General features: G+C 46.0%; 1 pseudogene across 1 annotated transcript in view; it reads left to right on the plus strand.

Moving 5' to 3' along the window:
* Positions 1 to 26,295, plus strand: part of LOC144755677 (alanine--tRNA ligase, mitochondrial-like) — a 191,697-nt pseudogene that overhangs the window by 46,850 nt on the left and 118,552 nt on the right. Inside the window, exons 5-9 of the transcript XR_013594951.1 lie at positions 15 to 159; positions 336 to 481; positions 18,752 to 18,860; positions 19,520 to 19,558; positions 24,071 to 24,182. The product of XR_013594951.1 is annotated as an alanine--tRNA ligase, mitochondrial-like (transcript). The remainder of the gene's footprint in view (positions 1 to 14; positions 160 to 335; positions 482 to 18,751; positions 18,861 to 19,519; positions 19,559 to 24,070; positions 24,183 to 26,295) is intronic.

Genomic DNA, 26,295 nt, shown 5'->3' on the forward strand with positions numbered 1-26,295 from the left:
ATGTTTGTTGATAGGGAGGCTGATGGAAGCTTGCGCCTCCTGCCCCAGCACAACGTGGACACTGGAATGGGCCTCGAAAGGCTGGTGACCGTCCTGCAGCACAAGCGCTCAAACTACGACACGGACCTCTTCACGCCACTGATGGACGCGATCCACCAGGTGAGGCTGGACCCATGGCAGACGAGTGCGGTTGTTGTGTTGCCATCCACCATTGGATAGGCTCTGGCCCACTTTTATAGGTGGACTCTTAGCAGGAAAGCAAGCGCCCTTCTGAACCAGTGTGTCTCTGAGGGGTCTCAGAACTGACCGCGTTCTGCGTGCTCTTGTCTTTCCAGGGCTCTCGGTGTCCTGCTTACCAGGGGCGTCTGGGCAGTGCCGATGCTGGCAACGTGGACATGGCGTATCGCGTGGTGGCAGACCACATTCGTACCCTTTCAGTGTGCATCGCGGACGGGGTGTACCCTGGGATGTCTGGTGCTGAGTGAGTAACGCATTGCTACTGCTGATACCCTGTAAGAAGGTACACTCATTTAAGAGAAGAGGGGGAGGGTCCCTTAGCCACAAACTTGGTAACAACTTGTAAAACTCTGCTGGTTTCTGGTTTCTGTTGGCTTCTGGTGTTTGGAAGGCAATGGTCCTTATAACACTCTAAAATAGAAACTCTGCAGTGGAAATTTATTTACGCTACTACTTGGAGGAAAGGACAGTCCATATATTTTTATATTTATGTATGCTGTATAGTTTTATATTACAAAATGGCTGAGTAATTAGCTGTTCTAGTTTTTTATCTTCATCATGCATTTTAGGGGCAGATGTATCATCCCCATCATTTGCGATTCCCAAATAGCAATTTTTAAGAAATCGCTATTTGGGATTTGCAAATTGGGATGTATGTAGAAATTCGCTATTTTTTAGCGATTTCTTAAAATTCCTTAATTGTGATTAGCAAATTGCGAAATCGCAATTAAGGAATAATTTCCCATTCATTTCTATGGGCCAGGAGGCCCATAGGAAGGAAGGTGAAGTTATTCTCAATTTGCGATTCGCAATTTGCTAATCGCAAATTGAGAATAATTTCAAGGGTGCAGGGGTGTCCGAAGGACACCTTGCGGTACACCTGAAACTTACATGTGTGCGCATATGGCGCACATACATGCCCTAAGGGCATGTATGAGCGCCACATGGCACCTTAACAAATTCCAAAAAGTGCATTTGTAAAAGAAATCTCAAATTACCACCAACTAGAAGTTGGTGGTAATTTGCGATTTCTTAATGTGGATTCGCAAAAAAAAAATGCTTGATTCATAGCATTTAAGGAATCGCCAAATTGCGATTCCTTAAATGCTTGAGCAAAATAAGGAATCGCAATTTTTGCGATCCCTTATTTTGCGATTTTGCACATACATACCAAAACACAGTTTGCGATTCGCAAACTCCGGAATTCTGCGAATTCAGGCGTTTGCGAATCGCAAACGGCTTCATACATCTGTCCCTTAATGTTTTATATATGACTGTTTGGATTTTAATCTGGTGATTATGTATGAACTTTTACGGTTTTATGAAACAAAATAAAGGGTTTGAATTGAATTGACGGGCAGTCCATGAAACGTGTCCCTTCAGTAATGAGACAATTTAAAATCTAGATATGACAGGCCAGCCCCTTTGCTTGAAAGCTGTCCTGCGGGCTGTCCAGAGATCTCGCCTAATAAACAATCCTGTTCTTTCAGGGGGTCAGGCATGCCTGCTAGGATTCTGATGCAAAAACCTTGGCCTAGATTACAAGTGCAGAATATATTCCATTTCTGGTGCAAACTCCCATTTGTACATGAAATAATATTCCAGGATGGGTTGTGTTTGCTCATACACAAACTGCACACCGCCTAGTTGCCCATATGCATGTTACCTTACTACCTTTCACTATTTGCCAAAATGTTTACCTCAGATAAAACCTTGTAAGGATCTTGTAGCGGAATTGTGTGAAATTCTGTTTATGCGCCCTGGAAAGGGATCTCATATATTAAACTAAGTTCTTGCATCTTTTCCTGTCTCTGTGGCCAGTATCTAGGCTGGAGTTTGATAATCACAGAACAAACTCGTTGCTAATAACCACCAACACCCTTTCAGGAAAAAAAAGCCTTTTCTTTTCTTTTCTTTGCTTTTCTTTTCTTTTCCATTCTTTACTTTTCTTTTTCTTTTCTTTTCTTTTCTTTTCTTTTCTTTTCTTTCCTTGAAATTGTTTTTCCAAGCAGATGACCCCCTGTTGTCTCGGTCGCAGGTTTTCGACTGGCAGTCGCCTTCCTCTGGAGCCTGGGTTTCCATGTACAAGCATTAAACCCTACTAGTAGTTGGAACTGGTGGCCCGATGTGTCGCTGCCACAACCCGCGTTGTTAACTGCTGGGCGTTGGTTACTCTGCATTAGTAGATGGAGGTCGTTGGGATTTCTTTTCTTCTTGTCGGTGCACATCTGTCCTAGGACTAAGGGGGGCCACTGTAGGGTCAGGATGGGAGAGCTTGAAGCGAGGGGAGGTGGCGTAGGGTGAGGGGGATGAGGGCCAGGGGAGTGGGCAGGAAGGTCAGTGTAATGTTCAAAGGTGGGGATTTGGGAGGTGTAAGGATATGAAGTACCAAGGTGTGGGAGGAGAAGGAGTAAAGGGATTAACCCTCTTAGGGGCCAGGGGTGAGAATGTGGGAGGGTGTAAAAAGAGTAGAGTACCTGGGGGGCACGACAGGTCTCAGCTTGAGGGTTGGGGAAAAAATGGTGAATATGGGAACAAATGCTCTCAGCCTACAGAATACGAATCAGCATTCGGGGGAGGGCTTAGGAAGAGAATACCAGTGACCTCAAGTTTAGGGGAACGGGGGTTTAGGAATAAGGCCGGGGTCATCTAACGCATGAAATCCCACACGGATAAAAGGAATTGTCACTGGACTTGTGGACTGCGCTGTGACATTTTCTGTGTTCGATCCCGGTGTAACCTCGTTCTCCGTGAGAGATCCCGGTGTAACCTCGTTCTCCGTGAGAGATCCCGGTGTAACCTCGTTCTCTGTGTGAGATCCCGGTGTAACCTTGTTCTCTGTGTGAGATCCCGGTGTAACCTCGTTCTCTGTGTGAGATCCCGGCGTAACCTCGTTCTCTGTGTGAGATCCCGGTGCAACCTCGTTCCCTTGTATGAGATCCCGGTGTAACCTCGTTCTCTGTGTGAGATCCCGGTGTAACCTCGTTCTCTGTGTGAGATCCCGGTGTAACCTCGTTCTCCGTGAGAGATCCCGGTGTAACCTCGTTCTCCGTGAGAGATCCCGGTGTAACCTCATTCTCTGTGTGAGATCCCGGTGTAACCTTGTTCTCTGTGTGAGATCCCGGTGTAACCTCGTTCTCTGTGTGAGATCCCGGCGTAACCTCGTTCTCTGTGTGAGATCCCGGTGCAACCTCGTTCCCTTGTATGAGATCCCGGTGTAACCTCGTTCTCTGTGTGAGATCCCGGTGTAACCTCGTTCTCTGTGTGCAATCCTGGTGTATAACCTCGTTATCCGTGAGAGATCCCGGTGTAACCTCGTTCTCCGTGAGAGATCCCGGTGTAACCTCGTTCTCTGTGTGAGATCCCGATGTAACCTTGTTCTTTGTGTGAGATCCCAGTGTAACCTCGTTCTCTGTGTGAGATCCCGGTGGTGTAACCTCGTTCTCTGTGTGAGATTCCGGTGTAACCTTGTTCTCTGTGTGAGATCCCAGTGTAACCTCGCTCTCTGTGTGAGATCCCAGTGTAACCTCGTTCTCTGTGTGAGATCCCGGTGTAACCTCGTTCTCTGTTTGAGATCCCGGTGTAACCTCGTTCTCTGTGTGAGATCCCGGTGTAACCTCGTTCTCTGTGTGAGATCCCGGCATAACCTCGTTCTCTGTGTGAGATCCCGGCGTAACCTCGTTCTCTGTGTGAGATCCCGGTGTAACCTCGTTCTCTGTGTGAGATCCCGGCGTAACCTCGTTCTCTGTGTGAGATCCCGGTGTAACCTCGTTCTCTGTGTGAGATCCCGGTGTAACCTCGTTCTCTGTGTGAGATCCCGGTGTAACCTCGTTCTCCGTGTGAGATCCTGGTGTAACCTCGTTCTCTGTTTGAGATCCCGGTGTAACCGCGTTCTCTGTGTGAGATCCCGGTATAACCTCGTTCTCTGTGTGAGATCCCGGCATAACCTCGTTCTCTGTGTGAGATCCCGGTGTAACCTCGTTCTCTGTGTGAGATCCCCCCGGTGTAACCTCATTCTCTGTGTGAGATCCCGGTGTAACCTCGTTCTCTGTGTGAGATCCCGGTGTAGCCTCGTTCTCTGTGAGATCCCGGTGTAACCTCGTTCTCTGTGTGAGATCCCGGTGTAACCTCGTTCTCTGTGTGAGATCCCGCTGTAACCTCGTTCTCTGTGTGAGATCCCGGTGTAACCTCGTTCTCTGTGTGAGATCCCGGTGTAACCCCGTTCTCTGTATGAGATCCTGGTGTAACCCCGTTCTCTGTGTGAGATCCCAGTGTAAACTCGTTCTCTGTATGAGATCCTGGTGTAACCTCGTTCTCTGTGTGAGATCCTGGTGTAACCTCGTTCTCTGTGTGAGATCCCGGTGTAACCTCGTTCTCCGTGTGAGATCCCAGTGTAACCTCGTTCTCCGTGAGAGATCCCAGTGTAACCTCGTTCTCTGTATGAGATCCCAGTGTAACCTCGTTCTCTGTATGAGATCCCGGTGTAACCTCGTTCTCTGTGTGAGATCCCGGTGTGACCTCGTTCTCCGTGTTAGATCACGGTGTAACCCCGTTCTCTGTGTGAGGTCCCGGTGTAACCTCGTTCTCTGTGAAGGATCCTGGTGTAACCTCGTTCTCTGTATGAGATCCCGGTGTAACCTCGTTCTCTGTGTGAGATCCCGGTGTAACCTCATTCTCTGTGTAAGATCCCGGTGTAACCTCGTTCTCTGTGTGAGATCCTGGTGTAACCTCGTTCTCTGTGTGAGATCCCGGTGTAACTTCGTTCTCTGTGTGAGACCCCGGTGTAACCTCGTTCTCTGTGTGAGATCCTGGTGTAACCTCGTTCTCTGTGTGAGATCCCGGTGTAACCCCGTTCTCCGTGAGAGATCCTGGTGTAACCTTGTTCTCTGTGTGATCTCAAGGTGTCACATTAGTTTGTGTGTGGTTTCCAGGTGTGAGACTGCATGCTAGATTGCCAGATGTTAAGATGTCTTCTCTTGTGAGTTCACCATGTGTGAGGCATCTGCCCATGTATGACACGAGCTTCTGTAGAATGTCTTCCTATGTGAGATGTTGGCCTTGAAGAACTGTAATCTTCATTCTCAGGGAATACTTACTAATAAAAAGAACTTGGCACAGAAGCTGAAAATATGAAAAGACATCTTTATTAAATTTAATAAGTGAGGCCACGTCACACAGAAGCCGTAGCAACTGAATTAGGCAGTCTGAGTAATACAGAGAACAGAGGCCTTTTATATGCTCTCAGGGTTACAAACTTCAGCATACATGTAAGGGGCAGTCCTAGCTTTTGCAAGCATGCAAAATACCTAACATTCCTTCTTACACAAGCCGGACAAACCCATAATAAAAGGACCACAACCCATATCATAAACAGACCATAAAAGAAGGAACAGAAAACAGATAAGGGGTGTGTGTGTGCATACCAAACTCTACAATGTCCTGTGCTTTGATCCTCAATCTTGATCAGCTAAAGGGCAGGAACTGGTTTAACAAGGTCAGCTTCAGGCAACTGGGTCAGTTCACTCAGGTCAAACAGGAGTCAGCAAAAACTCAAGCTAAGGTCTACATGTCCTTAAAAGACTTGTTTCAGCCACAATCATGGCCTATGTGAGGGCAACCACAAAATGGCTGCCATACACAAAATGGAACCCACGGGTTCAGAATTCACAGAACCTCAGCCCCTCCTTTTGCCCTTACATAGGCAATCACTCAGTCTGTATCTGATTTGATATCAATATTATCCGTTATTCCCTTCACTAAGGCACTATTACTCGAGTTATCTTTCATGGAACGCAAGGGATAGACTTCGTTGGCATAAATAAACATCGTCTGATATGCCCATACAGACCCATTGTAACTAAATGACAGAACCAAATAGGGAATACCTCTATCTGTAGTATGTGGCATAAAACCACACACCCAACAATTTGTGGTGTTAATTACTAACTGGTGTTGATGCAGAAGCTGTACAAAGGAATTATTCACAAATTCCGACCTTCTAATCTGCTCGTGTTCAGGTAAGATATGAAAAGAATGCAAAGAAGTAGTAGTAGGAAAAGACATAGGTTGGGAGGTGGGTGCAGAAGTCAATTGGGTAGTGAAAACAATCCCACCCATCAGAGACAACATCATGATTAAAAACACTAGAAAACACGTTTTAAGAACATATAGACAACAGGAGAAAGTAATGACCACTATTACAAACAAAATGTATCGTTTTTCACAACCCTAAGCAGAAAGCAAATCCTAAAATTATCTAGTAACATTTTTATGGCTCTATGGCTCCTATGCATTCCAGTAACTTATTATATGTTCAGGTGAAACAGTGGCGAGAGGTGAAAAGGGAATACTCTTCCACAGAGAATGGACTTTATTCTGCTTTTACTAAACAGAATACTACTTTAAAACAATGCCAGCAAAATAATAAGAATCAGTCTCGTAACATCCATTATATGCAATCGCACCGAAACCACTTGTGAAACCAACTATGCCCAGAGTCCGTTCAAAAGCCTCTTTGGCAGGCTTCTATTGTCCATCAAATCTTCTTTCGTTGTTTTCTTCCGCATGGGCTTCTTCATTCAGACCTTTCATGTAAATGGTGCTTCTCAGTATCCGTTGGAGTGCCCTCCTGGCAAACACTCATAGCTCATTCGAAAGTCTCAATGTCTCAAGGCAGTGCACCAGTATCTCTCCTCTGCGGCAGACACTACAGATAGCATGATCTTCATTGATCATGAGCACAAATCATCTCGTGCAGACCCGGGACCATTATCAGACTCCAACACTCATCATTCAGTGTCAGAGGACGCTCAGGCTGCTCTTTCATGGCCACCAGAATGGAGTGCCTTTTGCCAATCTTGGATCCTCCGGTGCACTGCACTTCCGTTGGAGCAAAGGAAAAAGGGGGGGGGGGTGTGTGGCCAAAACTTAGGCCAAGGGACTCAAGGGACTGCACACTGTCAGAGGTTACCAGTACATGACAGGCGCTCTTTTGCACTGAAATTCTGGTTCTGTGATGTCCAATGCCGTCTGATGGAGCAAGTGCGATGCTTTAAACAGTTCATTGTATAACAAGGGGACTGAAAACAGGTGGCCTGCAATCTTCAAAGGAGTGGCCATACGCCATGGGACAATTCTGCGTTGAAATACACTGTCATTCCTAAAGGCAATACAAAAACAAAGGCAGTAGGCAAAACAGTGCCTCTAGGCTCTTCAATTGGGTTTCCGTGTGAGAGCATATTCTCCACCATCTAAGGGTAGATAGCGACATGATTAAGTCTAGGTATTCATAAATTCCTTATCTAGAACATCTCAAAAGAAAAATTGCATAATATAGATTATCAGGGACATGTAGATACCTCCCTTTTAATAACTGTGCACCAAGTGCACTACGCAATACACAGACTAATAATCAAAATGTGGAAACGTGTCTTATAATAGCATTGAGTCAGTTAACCAGTCCATCACTACCATGACGGATAGACTGGAAAACATCGAGTTAGGCCTAAAGAAAATTCTTAAAAAAACAGTCTAGTCATACAAAAGGGAATTATACATAATATAGGGGTTCCTAGTACATTACTGCAATCTGGAAGTGTGAACCTAATACAATAATAACAAAAAGAAGGCTAACTGGTGAAAGGAATATGGAAAAGGGAAAATGGGACTAGGACACAGCTAAAATCCCAATAACTAGGCACGATGCGCTTGGGTGATAGTCAGGCATGTGACACAATACCAAGAGTATGGGTGATACACAAAAGGTCAAAATAATACACAAATTTAAACTCTACCACTGGCCGCTACACCATATATGGTAATCTCAGCTAATGTTCCAGTTCCTTTTTCAGGGAAAAATGAAACCTGGTTTCCTTTATGGTACAAAGCCATACACTACTTAGGAAGCAGAACAAAACTGACTAATGTAATATAAAAATTAGGTCACCATGCACAAAAGTCACAGATCTATAATTTATCCTGGGGCCTGGCATTATGCCAAATAATTTGACACTGCGACGTACATACTCCCGGGAGGAGCTCTTCGCACTGCGCAATCCTCTTTCCGAAGACCGTTCTTCGGTTGACAATGGATTGTTCCCATCACCTTTACGTGTGGTGGGCACGTCAGCTCCTCCGCAGTCAGGTAAGAACTCTCTGCTGTTGGGTCTGCTCAATTGCAGGTCTCTTCCGCGGCATTCAGTCGAACTCAACCTCCTCATTCAAGACCAGGACTTAGATATCCTGTTTCTTTCGGAAGCTTGGATTACTCCCAGTTCCGCCGCTGACATTGTGCAAGCCCTCCCGCCAGGCTTTCTCCTGTTTCATCTGGACAGACCTGAGGGGCGTGGGGGTGGTCTTGCTATCCTACACAGAGAAAATTACGTATGTAGGGCCCAGAAGGGATTTGTTGCTGATTGTGAGAGTTGTCATTTCTCATTACAGATATCTCCCACTGTGACACTGTCAGGTGTACTGATTTATCGGCCTCCGGGCGGTGTGGGCAATTTTGTAAGCTCCGTGATGGAAACGGTAACGTTGCTGGCTTCATCCACATCTAATTTCATCGTGTTGGGTGATTTTAATCTCCACTTCGATGATACCACAGATTTGAATGCCAAAGATCTCAAAGGGGACTTGACTGCATGTGAGCTCCCTTTAATCAACACAGGAGCTACGCATGAGAAGGGTCATCTATTAGACTCAATTTTCTCTAATATCCCCCGGCTCACGGCCAGACCAGCCTATCCTCTCCCGTGGTCGGATCATTCTTTAGTTTCGGTGGAATGGCAAGTTAAATTATCTTCAACACCGACGCGTCAAGCGTTTCTGTTGGACAGAGCCTGGTCCAGATTATCGATCAGTGACTGGTCCCTTAAACTGGCAAACTCGCGACCTCCGTCCGAGTCAGACCCGATTAAAGGAGATGCCAACTTTAACCAATGGCTGAGTGCCTCGCTTGATGCCCTCATTCCTATGAAAACAGTACAAAAGAGGGAGAAAAGAATTGGTTCCGCTCCATGGTATACGCTGAGCTTCGCCTGCTTAAAAAAGGATGCAAAAAACGAGAGAGGGCTTGGAGGAAGAAATTTGACGTAACTAAGCGAAAGGAATATTGGGTAGCGATGAGGTGCTATAAAGCTGCCCTTCGATTAGCTAAAGCCCAATTTTTTGAGGAACGTATACGACTAGCATCAAACTCATCCAGGGAAACTTTTAAAGTGGTGCAAGAACTCCTTAAAGTTCCCGAACCGGCAGCCACACACGACACTCAGAAGTGCAAGGAGTTGGCTGACTTCTTTCACACTAAAATAGAGAGGATACTTAATTCCCTACCTCAGATTACACGACCTCAAGTAATCCAGGAAGAGTATTCCTCAACTCAGTTGAGAGAGCGATCTATCTTTCTGGATACCTTTGGCCCAGTCTCAGAAGTTGAAATACTGAAAGTTCTTGTCTCTATGAAAAGTGGCTCTCCTATGGACCCGGTCCCCTTCAAATTTCTAAAGCAAGTAGAAACTTCCATTGTGACGCCCATTACGGACTTGATGAATGCATCCTTCTCCCAGGGCTTGGTGCCACCAAGCTGGAAAACAGCAGTGGTGAAGGCACTGTTAAAAAAGCCTAATCTGGACATGGCGGAGCTGGCTAACTATAGGCCTATATCCCTGTTGCCAGCCCTCAGCAAGATTGCTGAGAAGCTAGCAAATTACCAACTGTCAAACTTCTTAGAGTCGAATGGTCTGCTCCGAGATTCGCAGACCGGCTTCCGTCCAGGCCAGAGTACTGACACGGCCCTCCTGGCAGTCGTGGAAGAATGCAGGCGCATCATGGATTCGGGAGGGTCAGTGGCAGTGATCCTCCTGGACCTGAGTGCAGCGTTTGACACCGTGAACCACCGGGTGCTGATTCAACGACTGTCAGAGGTGGGGGTGGCAGGGACCGCCCTGAAGTGGCTTAGTTAATTTCTTGATGGTCGGTCATACCAGGTCTGGGAAGGCAGCAATCGGACTACATCTATCCCCCTCCAGTGGGGTGTGCCACAGGGCTCCTCCCTGAGCCCGACATTGTTTAATGTTTATATGGCCCCCCAGGAGGATGTGGTGGCCCCCTACAACATCAAGATCATCAGCTATGCTGATGATACTCAGTTAGTGGTTGCCCTTCCTCAACTGGTAGATAACCCCGACTTACTGCACTCATGCCTGGTGGAAGTCCACACCCGGATGGACGACTCAGCTCTTAAGCTGAACGGCTCTAAGACAGAGATTATGCTGTTAGGGAACAAAGCTCCCTCATTGCCATTGACATGCTGGCCGAGCTGTATGGGTGATCTCCCCATCATGAAAGAGGAGATTAAGAGCTTGGGGGTCTGGCTGGAACAAGATCTTTCCTTCAGAACTCAAGCCAAAAAAACGGCAGGAGTGTGTTTCGCCCTGCTACGTGCAGCTCGTAAAATGTTTCCGCTTCTCCCCTTTCCATCGAGGAAGCTGCTGATTCAGGGGCTTATAACATCTCGCCTCGACTACAGTAATGGCCTTTTTCTGGGTGCCCCTGAATCCACCTTCAACAAATTACAGCAGGTCCAAAATGCGGCGGCCAGACTGCTCATGGGCATTCCCAGAACTGAATCAGCTAGACCTGCCCTCAAGGCTCTGCACTGGTTACCAGTGCGGGAAAGAGTAAAATTCAAGGCACTTTGCATAGCCCACAAAATTCTTCAGGGTACTGGACCACCTATCCTAAGAAACCTTGCAGTGCCTTAAATGAAATGAAATGAAAAAGAAATTTCTAGAGCGCACTGCGGCCTAGCGGCTTCCTGGCGCTAAGGAACACAACAGAATCTGCCAAGGGGCCCAGGGGGATTAGCCAGGGAAAGCCTGAAGAAAAAGAAAAGTTTTGAGGGCTTTACGAAAGTGAGAAAAAATAGGGATAGAACGAATGGAGAGGGGGAGATTGTTCCAGATCTGGGGGGCCCGCACCGAGAAGCGGGTGCCCCCGGTGCGGGATTTACGGAAGCGGGGGACGTGAAGAAGAGAGAGAGAGGAAGAGCGGAGAGAGCGACTGGGGGCATGAGAAGAAATTAAAGAGTTAATGAAAAGCGGAGCAGAACGGGCATGCGCCCGAAAGGCCAAACAGGCAAGTTTAAACTGGGACCTGAAATGAACGGGGAGCCAGTGAAGGGTTTTTAAAGCCGGAGTGATGTGGGAGAATTTGGGAAGGCGGAGGATGAGACGGGCCGCCTGGTTTTGGATGGCCTGGAGACGGCGAGTTTCGTAGGCGGGAATGCCTACGTACAAGCCGTTTCCATAATCCAGGCGGGATAATAAGGGCAGTGATAATGACTTTAAGAGCATCAACAGAAAAAAACCGGGAGATTTTGCGAATGAGGCGGAGGGAAAGGAAGCAGGAGGAGATAACGGAGCTAATTTGGGCATGCATGGATAGATCATTACTGATCTTGATGCCCAAAGTCCGGACAGAGGGAACTGGGGAGGGGGGAGGGCCAAAGGAAAGGGGCCAGTGAGCTGGAGACCAAGGATTAGAAGGGCCACCGGTGAGAACGAGCTCTGTCTTGTCGGGATTGAGCTTCAAATGATTGAAGCTCATCCACTGGGAGATGAAGACAAGAGTAGAGCAAAACTTGGGGAGAGAGACAGTTGGGGAAGAGAGATCGAAGACGAGCTGGAGGTCGTCTGCGTAGTTGTACACCGAGACCCCCAGCTCGAGAAGGGAAGAGATAAGGGGGCGGATATAAAGATTGAAGAGAAGAGGGGAGAGGGAAGAGCCTTGGGGTACCCCACAAGTGACCGGGAGGGGGGGAGCGGAAAAGTCAGAAAGGTGGACTGCCTGTGATCTGCCCTGAAGAAAGGACGCGATCCAGGAGAAGGCAGTGCCTTGGATGCCCGCTGCGCTGACCCGGTCGAGAAGAATGGCATGATCGACCGTATCAAACGCAGCGGACAGATCCAAGAGGACTAAGGCCTGGGGGAGGTTGCTGTCGGCCTTCCCCTTAAGTTCATCCAGGACCGCAAGGAGCACTCCCTCAGTAGAGTGGCCGGGTCGAAAGCCAGCCTGGTGAGAGGCCAGGATATTGTTCTCCTCAATGTAGATGGAAAGGCAGGATGTCACATAGCTCTCAAGAATCTTCCCTAGATAGGGGAGAAGGGAGATCGGCCTGAAATTCGATGGAAGGGAGGGGTCCAGGCCGGCTTTCTTCAAGATAGGAAGAACAATGGCAGATTTAAAGGAAGAGGGGACACAACCCAAAGCCAGAGAAGAATTAAGAAAAGTGAGGGGAGGGATGGGACAACTGGTGTAGAGAGTTCTGAGGATCCGTGCAGGTGCACAGTCCGCGGGGGAGCCGGACTTGACCTTGACAAGGAGGTCAAGGAAGATCTCAGGTGAGATAGGTTCGAAGTGATCCAAAGCAGAGGGAGAAGGGTAAGGATGATCCGGCAAATCAGGTTGAGGCACGATCGGAATGTTGGCCTTAATGGTAATGATTTTATTGATAAAGAAATCATTCAAAGAGTGGCAGAGAGATTGGGAGGGGGCAGGGGCAAGGCATGCGCGGTCAGAGGTGGCAAGACTGTGGACCAGTGAGAAGATCTCACGGGATTTGTTAGCCGAGAGGGCTACGCGCTCAGTAAAATATTTGGATTTGGCCGCTAAGATGGCCTTTTTATAGTTATTAAGGAGGGCTTTATAATTGAGGCGGAGGGTAGGGCAGTAGTTACGGCGCCAACGACGCTCAGAACGCCTAAGCTCTAATTTCAGGGATTTGAGGTCGTTGGAAAACCACTTGTGGGCGTCATGAAGGCGAGCTGACCTGATCTTTTTGAGTGGGGCGACCCGGTTACAGGCCGAAGAGAGCCAGATGTTAATGGCATCCGCCTGACTTTCCAAAGACAGGTCGGTCAGGGTAGGAGCCAATGAAGACAGAGAGGAAGAAAGATCATTGAGATCGGCCTTGTTCCAACTCCGAGCCAAGATGTTTTTAGGCAGGGAGACTTTCTCGGTTTGACCTAGGTGAATGGAGAAGGAGATCAAAGAATGATCCGACCAAACACAGGGGAGGATAGAAGTGGCGAGAGATTACCGCGTAAGGACCAGATCTGGTCCAGGATATGACCGTGGGTGTGGGTAGGGACCAAAACGTGGGGTAAGAAATTGAGGCAGCGAAGGGTGGCAGAAAAGTCTTTAGAAGAGGAGTCCTCCCTCGGATCTCCCGGCCAAAAATTGAAGTCGCCGAGCAGGAGTAGCGAGGAATTATTTACAGCCAAGGTGGCCAAGAGGTCCTGCACGGTAGACACAAATGATGGCATGCTTTGAGGGGGGCGGTACATGAGTATCACCGTAAGGGGTACCGGGAGATTAAGAGAGCGGGCCACCAGAAAATCAACACTGGGAATGAGAGGGTGCGGGAGGAGCTGGAATTTCAAAGAGCGGCGAACTATCATGGCCACACCACCTCCAGTTTTTCCATCGGGGGCGGTCAGCGCGGAGGGCATAGTGGGTATCAGGGAGAATAGCAAGAAGGTCCGGAAGTGAGTCAGAGGAAAGCCAAGTTTCAGTGAGGAAAAGAAAGTCAGGGGAATCAGTGTCCAAGAGGTTAAAAAGGGCAATTTGATTTTTACGGCAGAGCGAGTGTTGAGAAGGATAGCAGAGGCAGCAGGGGAACCAGGAGTAGGGCGAGTAACAGAGGGCGTGGGAGAGATTAAGGGAAGGGGAGAGGGAGAGACAGGACAAGAGCGGGGGGGGACATAAATACCATGCGAGGATAAGTGTTGGACTACGGAGGGGGAGAGGGGGACAGAAGCAGAGAGGGAGGATAGTTGGGCAGAGGAGTATACCAAAGAAAGGGCAGAGTCTAAGGCCCCTGGTCCCGGCCCGTCGCGGACGGGCGCAGACGGGCTTGCCTTAGGCGCGCCTTCGGCGCGCAAACGGCGCGCCCGCTGCGCCCGTCCGCTGCGCGAACGGTGGAGGCACATGATTTAAGGTGCAACTTGGGGGCGTGGCCAAAAAAGTGGGCGTGGCCGGGGGAGCGTCCGCTGAGGGCGGCAGGCGGGTGGTTTGGGAGGCCGTGGCAGCGTCAAGCTCGGCTGCGCGGGAGGCAGGGTCGAGGGCAAGGTCCCTGTGCCTTACAAAGCGAATAGAACGCTGAGGTCCGACCAGAAACATCTTCTCCTTGTCCCCAGAGTAAAGAGATCGCGTACGGGCGGGAGAAGATTCTCTGTGAACACAGCCACGCTCTGGAACTCTTTACCCTTAAAACTTCGCGCTGAGACCGGTACTTTGCGCTTTCGCAAAGGTCTGAAAACATATCTGTTTCCTGCGTGATTTGTCTTGACCAACTGACTGTTTCAACTGTCGAAGCTCTGTTCAAAGCGCCGGGATGCCCCAGGGTAACTGCGCGCTATACAAAATTTTAATAATAATAATAATAATAATATCCTTACGTCCAATTCAGGATACATAATTTTAGGGCTGCCTGTTCCTTAAGGGGAGGGGCAGTACGTGACTAACAGCATGTGACACACTTTGGTTCTGTATATCTCTTTTTTATTTTCCTTCAAATACCATTAAAGCCAAATTTGACATACACTGATGAAGTGTTGTCTGTTTTCTGTGAAATTTAGTGTCAAAGCAAATCTACCCAACTGTTTGCAGGATACACATCGTCATGTATATCCCTTCACAACACAGGTAAACTTGTAATAGTATTATAATCAGCAACATAAAACAAAAACATGCACACAAAAAAAACGCACAATACGGACATGTCAAGCCATCAGATATACTCACTGTATATCAAGCACAAAAAACATAGACAAAACAATAGCATATATAAATGAGCGGGGACGCACAACACCAGGTCATGTACTAACAATATTCGGGCCTGCTTAATTTGTCAGGTTTAAAATCTCTACCCTCCTTTTGACAGTAGATCACCATTTAGTGGATATCTGCTGTCAAATATAATTATACTGTCTCTCTTCCAACATACAGGACCAGCAAGAAAAATTCATGATAGGACCAAATACACAAACATAAAAAATACATGAACATTTCTTTCCAAGGAAGTTTATGAAAAAACACATCTCCTTTCAACCAACCAAACTCACGTGTCTTGTCAGCCTCAAATCACCCAGAACAATCCATGAATGATCTGTAGGCAGAAAAAACAAAAAACAAAAACATACACAACACACAAAAGAGAGACATTTCTCATAACAAACAGGCATCAATTATAACTTTTAATCTGAATACAAAACATAATACACATTAACAGACATAAAAATAAATTTCCATTACTTAACTGTTACCATCTTGTCAGTCACCTTGCAACATGGAGCCCTTTTAACTCTCCAAAAGTAAAATTCTTTCACTGACACTCTGCGTGTCCCGTGCGCCAACACCCTTTGAGGCCCTGCTTTTCCAAGCAATCATTTCTCCAACTGTTTACACTTACTCCTAACTCCCACCTTACTGACCTTAAGGTCAAAATCTGCCTTGCGGTCTCCTCAGCCCTCTATCTCTTCCTCACTCTTAAGGCTGAAAAAAGACAAAAAACCTTCCCAACTCTTTCTAACCTGCAATAACCAACCCTATTTAAAACACATGATATATATATTACTCCTGTTAGGGGCTACAATTTATTTCTATACTTAGATTATTAAAACAGTGACTAATTCGCAAAACATAATAACATAACATACCATCTTTAGAACAGATGTTTGCTATTACCCTATGCAATGGTACTCATTTCAGCAACATTAAATGAATCTCACTGGGCCATTTAAAAGCAAACCCCAAATGGGGACAGTCTGCAAATTTGTATTACACCTAAATGTATGCATTTACTGAAGCCTAAAGCACTTTAAAGCTATCATAAATGGCAAGAATGCTGTTTTAAATGGTCTATTTTACCCAAATTCGACTTTGATGTTTGGGGCACTTAAAAATAAATATCCTATACTTGTGATACATATTAATCATCCTAAGAATGTTCTTTACAAATTACAGAGATTTTTAATCAGACATATCCCATGTAAATCTTTAGAAAAATGAGTTTTGTACGCCTGCGCTAAGTGAAATTCCATATGCTAATGTTCTCATTATGCGGTATAGCACAACTTAAATTAAATTTTAATGCTAGGATGTCATAGTATGAGCATTAAGCTTCATGAATAGTAAAAAACGAATTTTGTACCACTTATTTTTAATAATTATGTTTCATAATTAATAAAAAAATTAATAAACCCAATTATTTTTGATAATTCCACATATAAGAGCAAGCTGCATCCCTTGCCTATCATTTTTAGACGCATTTATTTATAAGCCCAAGCACAGACGCCTAACTTGAAACATGACAAAATGTTTGCACCATTTTTTTCTTTCTAAAAAGGACAATTTTATTTAGCAACAGACCCAAGAATATGCTTACAAAATGTTGCTTAATAGACTGAAAACATCAGGAAAAACCACGAACAGACATTGAGCTCATTTCAGACATTAACAGAAAGGGGTCAAAACACTCAGGACACACAATACAGCGCGCTTTAGCCATGCATCTCGTGAATAGCGCCATCGCTATGTACTTACAGAAGTTGCACTAATGGGAAACCCACATAGACATTTAAACACACATTTAACCCACAAATCAATACTCAGGACAGAAACCAAGGACAGCCCACAGACTGTACTTAAACCAAACCATTTGTAAATACTAGTTGTAAGTCATATTTACAAGAAACGCTTCTCAATTGTGTTTCAAAAGACTGCAAAAACAGCCCAACAGACTGATGTATGTCCAGGAAGCGAAAATACACTCAATTCACTAGCTTTGGCTAGCAGAACACCAAACAAAATCGATCTGCATATCTTCATTCATAAAACTGCGCAGAACAAAGGATCCTTGTTTTGTATTATGTCATATTTTAATTCCCTGGGGATACAAAATCACCAAGGAAGAAATATGTTTGTAAATCTAAACCACCTATTTAGATATTCTCTTTAGGGGGGCCGGCTAATTTACTTCACATCACACTATGGTACCTTCCAAAAAAGCAACACATTTTTCCATGTGAGCTTACAAACAGGCATGCCAAAAATACTGCGGAATACGCAAGTATTATAATCAAAGTGGTGCTTAAGGTACTTTTCGTATGTGCACCGTTCAACTAAACCAAATGGAGAAATATCTCCTCATTACCTGCCTACACAAATTGCAATTCGCATATCCAAACCTATACAAATTCAAAGTTGGCCAACACAAATTCCAAAGTTCCAAAGCTACAGTCCCAAATTTGCTAAGATTAGGCATCTTATAGCTCACTAATCTGGCTTCAAACTTCAAGGGGTTATCTCTACCAATACACTCGCAAATATACGAGCCCCTCGGCTTTGGTAATTTGCAATAACCAAATCAAATACCAAGAAACCAAACCCCTCGGCTTTGGTAATTGCAATAACCAAATCAAAACTAAGAAACCAAACAAAGTCGTGGGAGCGACCCACTTGTACATCTTATTTATCCAAATTCTAACTGTCAAGTTCTACATGACCTAACGGTCTTTTTTAGAATACTCACGCCAAAAAGGTTCTCAGTCAGGAGTGACATCATGTGGAGGATCAAAATCAGGAAGATCAGAAATATACTGGGCTGCAGAAACAAAGAATCTCCAGAATCCCTGTGCACAGAGTACCTCCTTAGTAGAATCCTGTTCTGTCCTCCTCAGTAGATTTCAGTCTCCTGACAAGATCACTCCCACAGAAAGTCACTTATCTGATGAAGCCCCATGTTGGGCGCCATTTGAAGAACTGTAATCTTCATTCTCAGGGAATACTTACTAATAAAAAGAACTTGGCACAGAAGCTGAAAATATGAAAAGACATCTTTATTAAATTTAATAAGTGAGGACACGTCACACAGAAGACGTAGCAACTGAATGAGGTAGTCTGAGGAATACAGAGAACAGAGTCCTTTTATATGCTCTCAGGGTTACAAACTTCAGCATACAAGTAAGGGGCAGTCCTAGCTTTTGCAAGCATGCAAAATACCTAACATTCCTTCTTACATAAGCCGGACAAACCCATAATAAAAGGACCACAACCCATATCATAAACAGACCATAAAAGAAGGAACAGAAAACAGATAAGGGGTGTGTGTGTGTGCATACCAAACTCTAAAATGTCCTGTGCTTTGATCCTCAATTTTGGTCAGCTAAAGGGCAGGAACTGGTTTAACAAGGTTAGCTTCAGGCAACAGGGTCAGTTCACTCAGGTCAAACAGGAGTCAGCACAAACTCAAGCTAAGGTCTACATGTCCTTAAAAGACATATTTCAGCCACAATCATGGCCTATGTGAGGGCAACCACAAAATGGCTGCCATACACAAAATGGAACCCACGGGTTCAGAATTCACAGAACCTCAGCCTGAGTCTGAGGGAAGTCCGGAGGTATCTGACCTGGGTCTACGCGTCTTCTGATTGGTTTCTTGGCTTGGTTTCAGGCTGGTTCTGCGCCGGATCCTCCGAAGGGCTGTCCGCTTTTCCTCTGAGATACTTCAGGCTCCTCCTGGTTTCTTGCCCACCTTAGTCCCCACGGTGGTTGATATTTTGGTAAGTATCTGCAGCCAGTACATGTCGATGTGAGAACTTAAGGACTTCCCAAAACAGTTACAGAAACTGTGCACTTTCACTGCTCTGTGAAGAGCAGCACAGGACTTGTATACTGTTCTGCAAGTCCTGTGGTGAATACTTAGGAGAAAGTTACATATATTAGCAAACCTTTCTCAGCACCTTTAAGTTGATTCCAATTTGGCATGGCTCCCCAAAAATCTCCAAGCATCTTTCTTTGCTCTCTGCACCCCAAATGTATGATCCCTTCATGTGTTAGCTCATGTGAGATGTGAACCTCAATGCTGTCACCATCGCCTGTTGTCATGTGTGTACACGGGGCAAGCCAGGTATCACTGCACGACTTATGAAGCTGTTCCTATAAGATGAGATGCTCATAACAAAAAATCTTAGTGTAGACCTCGGGAATCCAAGTATTCTCTGATAGGACCATGAGTTGAGTCAGAGCAACCTGTCGTTGACGGAAAATTTTAAACCTTAGACGATTGGATGGGATAGCAATTCCAGCTCCCAGGATCAGCAGTGAAAGAGGGCTTTGAGAGAGGCGCTGGCAGGAAGATGTTTTACTGCCTCAGGAATGTAATATGTATGTCTCTTCTAACAATTCAGTTCCTAACAATGTTTTTCCGCTTGCTTATCAGGGTGATGCCTACCCGGAGCTGAGGCGAGACACGAGCCAGGTATGGACATCGTTTAAAGTGGGACAAAAAAACTGGGGGATCTCTAAAAAGGGGCGTGACCTTAGAAGCCCAACTAGAAATTATTTCCAAGAGGTGTGGCCTATATAATTAAGGGTGTGGCTTAAAACATGTAAACTAAAATCCTGTGCTTTCTAAAGTGCAGCAGCCAACCAGCATTTTGTTGCCTCTCTGTGACATTTTGTGTTATTGCATCCAGACATATCACAGAGTAACAAACCTGCACTTAAAGCAAGCCAAACCTATTGGATTTGCCAATGCTTGTTAGCAGTTTCAGATAAGTAAATAACAGCAATGAATTAGTTATGAATAATGGGATTTGAAAATGTTTCAATTCTGAAAATATGAGGCTGTGAATGGAACATTGCTAAGGTCCTTGAACAGGGCAGCAGTCTTTGAAATGTCTGTCACTCCAGTTCTTCCCGTCACGTCACTTTCCTCTGCACCCGCTATGTCGGACAGACCCTCCAAGATTTTGCGATTTGTACTAATTATTGCAAAATTGGGACTTGTGTTTTTGAAAAGGCCCCCGGAGAATGACTAAAAATACACTTTGAAGCCTATTTTGCTATACTTTTATTGATCCTGCTCTGGTCAATAAAAGGAGGGTGAGCAGGAGAAGGGTGTTTTCATTCCTTCTCTCCTGCCCTGTGATGACACTTTGAGCTTCCTGGGGCAGAGCCTGCCTCCAAGCGCCTTAAGACAAGCGTTGCCGGACCAGCTAAGAAGGAGAAAACAGCTGCTGCTGGAGTCCGCGACACAGAAGCAGCATCATTTTGCCATCATGGGCCATATGTATCAAGATACCCATTTGCGATTCCCAAATAGCGATTTTTAAGAAATCGCTATTTGAGAATCGCAAATGGGTATGTATGTACAAAATCGCATTTATTTTGCGATTTCTGAAAATTCACAATTCGCGAATCGCAATTAAGGAATACTTTCCCATTGATTTCTATGGGCAAGGAGGCCCATAGGAATGAATGGGAAGGTATTCTCAATTTGCGATTCGCAATTTGCTAATCGCAAATTGAGAAAATTTCAAGGGTGCAGGGGTGTCCACAGGACACCCTGTTCCACCCCTGAAATATGCGTGGGTGCACACGTGGCGCACATACATGCCCTAAGGGCATGTATGTGCGTCACATGGCACTTTGAAAAATGCAAAAATGTGCATTTTTCAAGGAATTCACAACTTTGAGATTCCTTAAGGGCATTTTGCTATTTTTATTTGCTTCATACATTGTATTTAAGGAATCGCAAAATTTGCGATTCCTTAAATGCAATTGCAAAATAAGGAATCACAAATTTTGCGATTCCTTATTTCGCACCAGATTTTGCTTCATACACGAATTTCGGCCTTTGCGAATGCGAATTTGCTTGACACATATGGCCCCAAATGCATTGGTCAGCGATTTGGGGCATTTCAGAGATCCTAAGAGGAGTCTGTTACCCTCAAGCGAGCTTTGCTTTTAGAAACTGCTCAGACTGTGTAATTGGCCTCATCTGAAGCTCATCCTAGCGTAGAGGTGATGGTTCAACTTCCCTTCTGTTGTTTACATCAAGTTATTTTCATAAAGAAACCTACACTTTTATCTCTGAAACTGCTAACAAGCATTGGCAATGCCAATAGGTTTGGCTTGCTTTAGGTGCAGGTTTCTTACTCTGTGATATGTCTGGGATGCAATAACACAAAATGTTTGACTGTCTCATGTCGCCTTACGTATTCACTTCAAGGCACGTTGCCTCGTTCACAAGCCTCTTTCTGGAGTGGGGGCTACACCAGGCGATCTCACACCAGGAAATATGAGCCCCCATGCTTCCTGCAGTCCTCTTGTAAAGCTCTCGCAGTGCCCTGCATGTCAGACGGACGCACATTGGAGGGAAATCCTTCACCACGGTGTTACAGCTAAAGGTTGTAACCAGCTCCTGGTCATCGTCAGTCTGTCGAAGACCACAATATCCTCTGTGAAAGATTAAAACAAATTTAGTCTCCTAGTCTGGCTTGAAATCGTATTTCCTCTGCCTGTATAGCTTGGTTTACTATCTCTATCCGTCTTGTTTGCCTCTTTCTCAAGCGCACTTTGTTAGCGGTTGTTGCGGCACGCGTGGTAGTTCTGTTAATACTAGTAGGGAGCCAGCCTAGCTAGTATTAGCTGTGTTAGTAGCGCCAGTAATAGTACTGGAAGACTTCTACACCCTAAGAGCACATCCCCAGTTGAGCATTATGAATGTTATTCTAAGGGGCTCCCCAACATTGGCTGTGTCCCGGGGCCTCCTAATGTCACCAGACTCTGTAGAAAAGCCGGACTCTCCGACACTTGCACGGATAACAGACGTTTGATGCTATAATGAGTTGATGATAATGAGTTTAGTAGTAAAAACATATGGACTTACAATCCACGCCGCCATTGTAGCACCTACCCAGCCCGCCTTCGGTCAGAGCTCGAGCCCTAGTATGTAAAAGAATAACTTCATTCTTCACTCAACATCTGCCTACTGTGAGACTGTTGTCAGCCTTGGGTAGTTGCAGGTCACCTGATACTGCCATTTGACCTACAGCCCTCTGGACAGAGAAGGCTTATCACACAGTAAGTAGCACACAACTTAATACGTAGTGGAGGATACAGTGTATCACACAGCTTAGCACGCAATGTAGGAAACAGTGTAATACTAAGCATAGCTCATATGGTAGGATACAATGTAGCACACAGTGTAAGATACAGTGTAGCAAATAGTGTAGTACTTACTGTAGTACGCAGCGTAGTTCAGTTTAGGATACAGTATATCACACAGCATAGCACATGGTGTAGGATACAGTGTATCACACAGCCTAGCACGCAGTGTAGGGTACAGTATATCACGCAGCATAGCACATGGTGTAGGATACAGTGTATCACACAGCCTAGCACGCAGTGTAGGGTACAGTATATCACGCAGCATAGCACATGGTGTTGGATACAGTGTAGCACACAGTGTAAGATACGGTGTAGCACACAGCTTAACACACAGTGTAAGATACTGTGTAGCACACAGCGTAGTATATGGCGTAGTTCAGTTTAGGATATAGTTTATCACACAGCATAGCACATGGTGTAGGATACAGTGTATCACACAGCTTACCACGCAGTGTAGGATACAGTGTAGCACATAGCTTAGCCCATAGTGCAGGATACAGTGTGACACACAGTGTAAAATACAATCTAGTACATGACGTAACCCACAGTGTAGGATACAGTGTAGCACTAAGCATAGTACATAGTGTATCACACAGCTTAGCACATAGTTTAGCACACAGATTTGTACAATGTTTAGCCCGCAGAGTAGCACACACTTTAGGGTACTGCATAACACATAGACTTAGATACAACCTATGACACACCGTAGATCATTCCTTAAGGCACATCGTAGCGCACAACTTGGAACACCGCTTATGCCACAACTTTAGGACGCAATTTAGCACACAGACTTAGCAAACAGCTTAGCACACTGCTTGGACTCCAATCGGAAAACAACTGAGTGCACACATGAGGATACTCTGCCCTAGTAGCTGAGCGCTTTATAAGTTCACCCATAACATAACAGGATACACCGTAGCACACAGCTAGGACACAGCTTATCACACAATCTAGGATACAGCTCAGGGGTCCAGTGAACAGAGAGGCTGCTCTCAGCACAGTATTTCGCACTGGACTGTGACCGCCTCACCTGTTTTGGTTCAAGGAATTCTCAGGTTTCTTCAGCACAGCGGGACATGTTGCAACAAGCTGTACACTGCCATGTGACGTTAACTGGAAGGGTTGCGGCTTCGGACTCTTTGCGACAAGCCTTGAACGCTGGGATGGAGCCTGAATGGTAGGACAGAGATCCCAACTTCTGCGACTTGAACACCTTTCAAACTCTTGAAACACATCCACCTCCAGGTGCCTCACATCAGCCAGACACAGGGGGATGTCCAGTTCTTGTCATTAAGGCAGTGTATAATGCCTCATTTCACAATCGATCCTCGAGTGTCTCACTACATATCGATCATCCAGCTTTGCGTCTCGACTTTACGCTGCCCTTTATGTACATTTAGGTTTTGACCTATTCACATCTCTCTGTTGGAGCACCCTCCTCCCCAGCGATCCTCAAACTTAATTGTCCCTTCCCACTTTGAAGTAGTCCCCCCTCCCAGATTTCTTCCCATTCTTCTCCCTCCCTTCTCTCAGTAGTTCTCAGATATTAAAGAGATGTATACTCTCATGAATATATAAACATGTATGATGACCATAGGTAAGGCATTCCCGCCTTCCCTCAATGCCGTGTTTTGATATTGAGTACAAGATACAAGATGCAAACCCTGGGTAGACGTGTGTAACAGCGGGACACAGGTGTGATACAGCGGCACACCTCCTAGACCCGACCCTGGGTCTGGCATTGAGGGGGGATGTGATGTCTGTCGATGATGGGGTGAGGTCCAGCTCATGACAGAGTCTCCCATTTTCCCCCTAGATCATGAATATCATTGGCGACAACGAGGCGGCCTTCTTGTCCTCTCTACAGCGTGGACAGAGGATCATCGATCGGACACTCCAGCAGACGACTGACTCAAAGGTCTTTCCAGGTGAGGATATTACAGTGCCCTGTGCCTCCATCGCACTTTCAGAGTCCGCCTGTAATCCCGCCCAGTCCATACTAGGAGTGGACATGGAACGTTTCCTGCTCAGTACATTACGGTCTCAGAGGAAGGGGTGCAGTGGTCCTCGGTAAGTGCTTGAAGCTTATCAGGGCAGGACGTAGAACCCGCGTCTTGGTAACCCAATGCAACGACCCCTAGGAGATCTAGAATACCCCTTAGTGGAGAAGTGTGGCTCAATGGTTAGAGCGGCAGACCCTGATGCAGAGGTCTAGCTCGGGACCAGGGTTCAATTCTCCGCCTCGCCGGGTCTTGGGCTCAAAATTCCTCGGACCTGATAATTCTCGCCTCGGTGCCTATTCTAATCATGGGTCCCACTCTGCAACTCTGGGCAATAGCTTGCTTAATCTCCACAACGGCCCCCACAACACTAAGGATGCCTGGCCTCCACCTTGGGGGTGCCCAGGAGTGGACACCTCACAGGGAAAGCCAGGATGGGTTCCACAGCGGTATTCGTACAAGCGCCTTGAGACCCTTGCGGGTGAGTAGTGCGCTATACAAGTATCAATTTACATTTCAATTTACTGGATAATATAATCCAGCCAGGCCTAGTAGTTAGCTAGGAAGAACCCCCTTTGTAACCCAGTCATGTAATCCTGCAACCTCGCACACTAGATCCGGAGCCCCTCATGATAACTCAATTCAGCCAATCTTAGGCGCTAGCAGGGCCATATTTGGAGCACCTCTTGGTAACCTCATGCTGCTAAGCTTTGGAGCTGGCATGACAGCATCTAGAACACCCTCATGGATGCCCCCTGATGATAGCCCAGCTCAGGCCGTCCTAGGACCACGCCTGGCCTAAGAGGACTCCTCTGTATTCAATACACAACAGCCAGAATCATCCCAATCTTCTAAATTCACTCACATTCAGAAACATCTTGCCACGCTTCAGTGGCTGCCGGTGTCTGCGCGTATTTGGGTCAAGCCTATGTGCGTTGTTTCTCAAAATCCCTGAGGCACGCCAATGCCTATGTGCAAAATACAGGTCAGAGGGCTGGAGTGTGGCAGGGTCAACTCAGCCTGTCATCCTTTCAAGACAGCTATGTGATACTAATGTACTGGATGGTGAAAAGACCCGATATTTTAAAACCAAGGGACGTTCAGTTCATAATGTGTTTTATATAAAAAGTGTCTAGTCGTGTCAATCGTAGTAGAGCAGCAACCACAGGCACAGCAACAGCAGCAAAGAAGTGGTGACGTTTCTGCTGCTTTCACCTCTGCTCTCTAGAAAGGAGGATTCATGTAGCTGTGTTCTGAGTGATCCTTTTCCATATTGCACTTAAATTCTTCTCTAAATTATCCATTAAATGTGCACCATAGGCTATGTGTGTGTGTGTGTTTCCCTGTGTTTTCAAACCTAAAGGAAGTGTAACCTGGTGAATTGAGAGGGGTCTAGTACTCACTGGGATTAAAGAGGGAAGTGGAATAAACATGTGATTAAAGTAAGGAAGAGAGACAAGATGGAAGTTCAACTCTCTGACACTGCCTGTGACTCTGTCATCCAGCTGCTGTTTCCCCACCTCCCTCTTTCATTCTGTCCCAGTAATTGTCAAATTAAACTTGACATTATAGTTTTCCATCCTGCACACGTCTTGCAGGGCTGGCTGTTACCTTGCTTTAAACACAGTCATATTATTAGGGTCTCCTCTAGGTTAGCAGTACTTGTACTCCTAATACAATGGGACACAGGCAGTGTACCAGCAGGGCCGGTGGAGCAGGGGAAGGTCTGTGGGCATGAGCGCAGGATATCTAAGACACTGAACTGCTCAGTGGTAGAGCCCCCGGTCACCGATGTATCATCTCCTTGACCCAGATTGGGTTGACTCCATTGATCTACAGGTACCACTTTTTAGGGTGCTGTAAGGGTGGTCACTATATTATTTAATTGTGTACCACCACCAAAAAGTGTGGATAGATCTCTGTTAGGTCCTGAAGAATTGCCTTCTAATTGAAGGAGTGGCAAGAAACATGTTGACCCTAATGCGCACAATCCTGTGACCTTATGAGAGGGCTGTGTTACTTTTCACGTTTTTAATCAGGC

Source organism: Lissotriton helveticus, chromosome 5_1 (genome assembly GCF_964261635.1).
Source record: "Lissotriton helveticus chromosome 5_1, aLisHel1.1, whole genome shotgun sequence".
NCBI classification, from domain to species: Eukaryota; Metazoa; Chordata; class Amphibia; order Caudata; family Salamandridae; genus Lissotriton; species Lissotriton helveticus.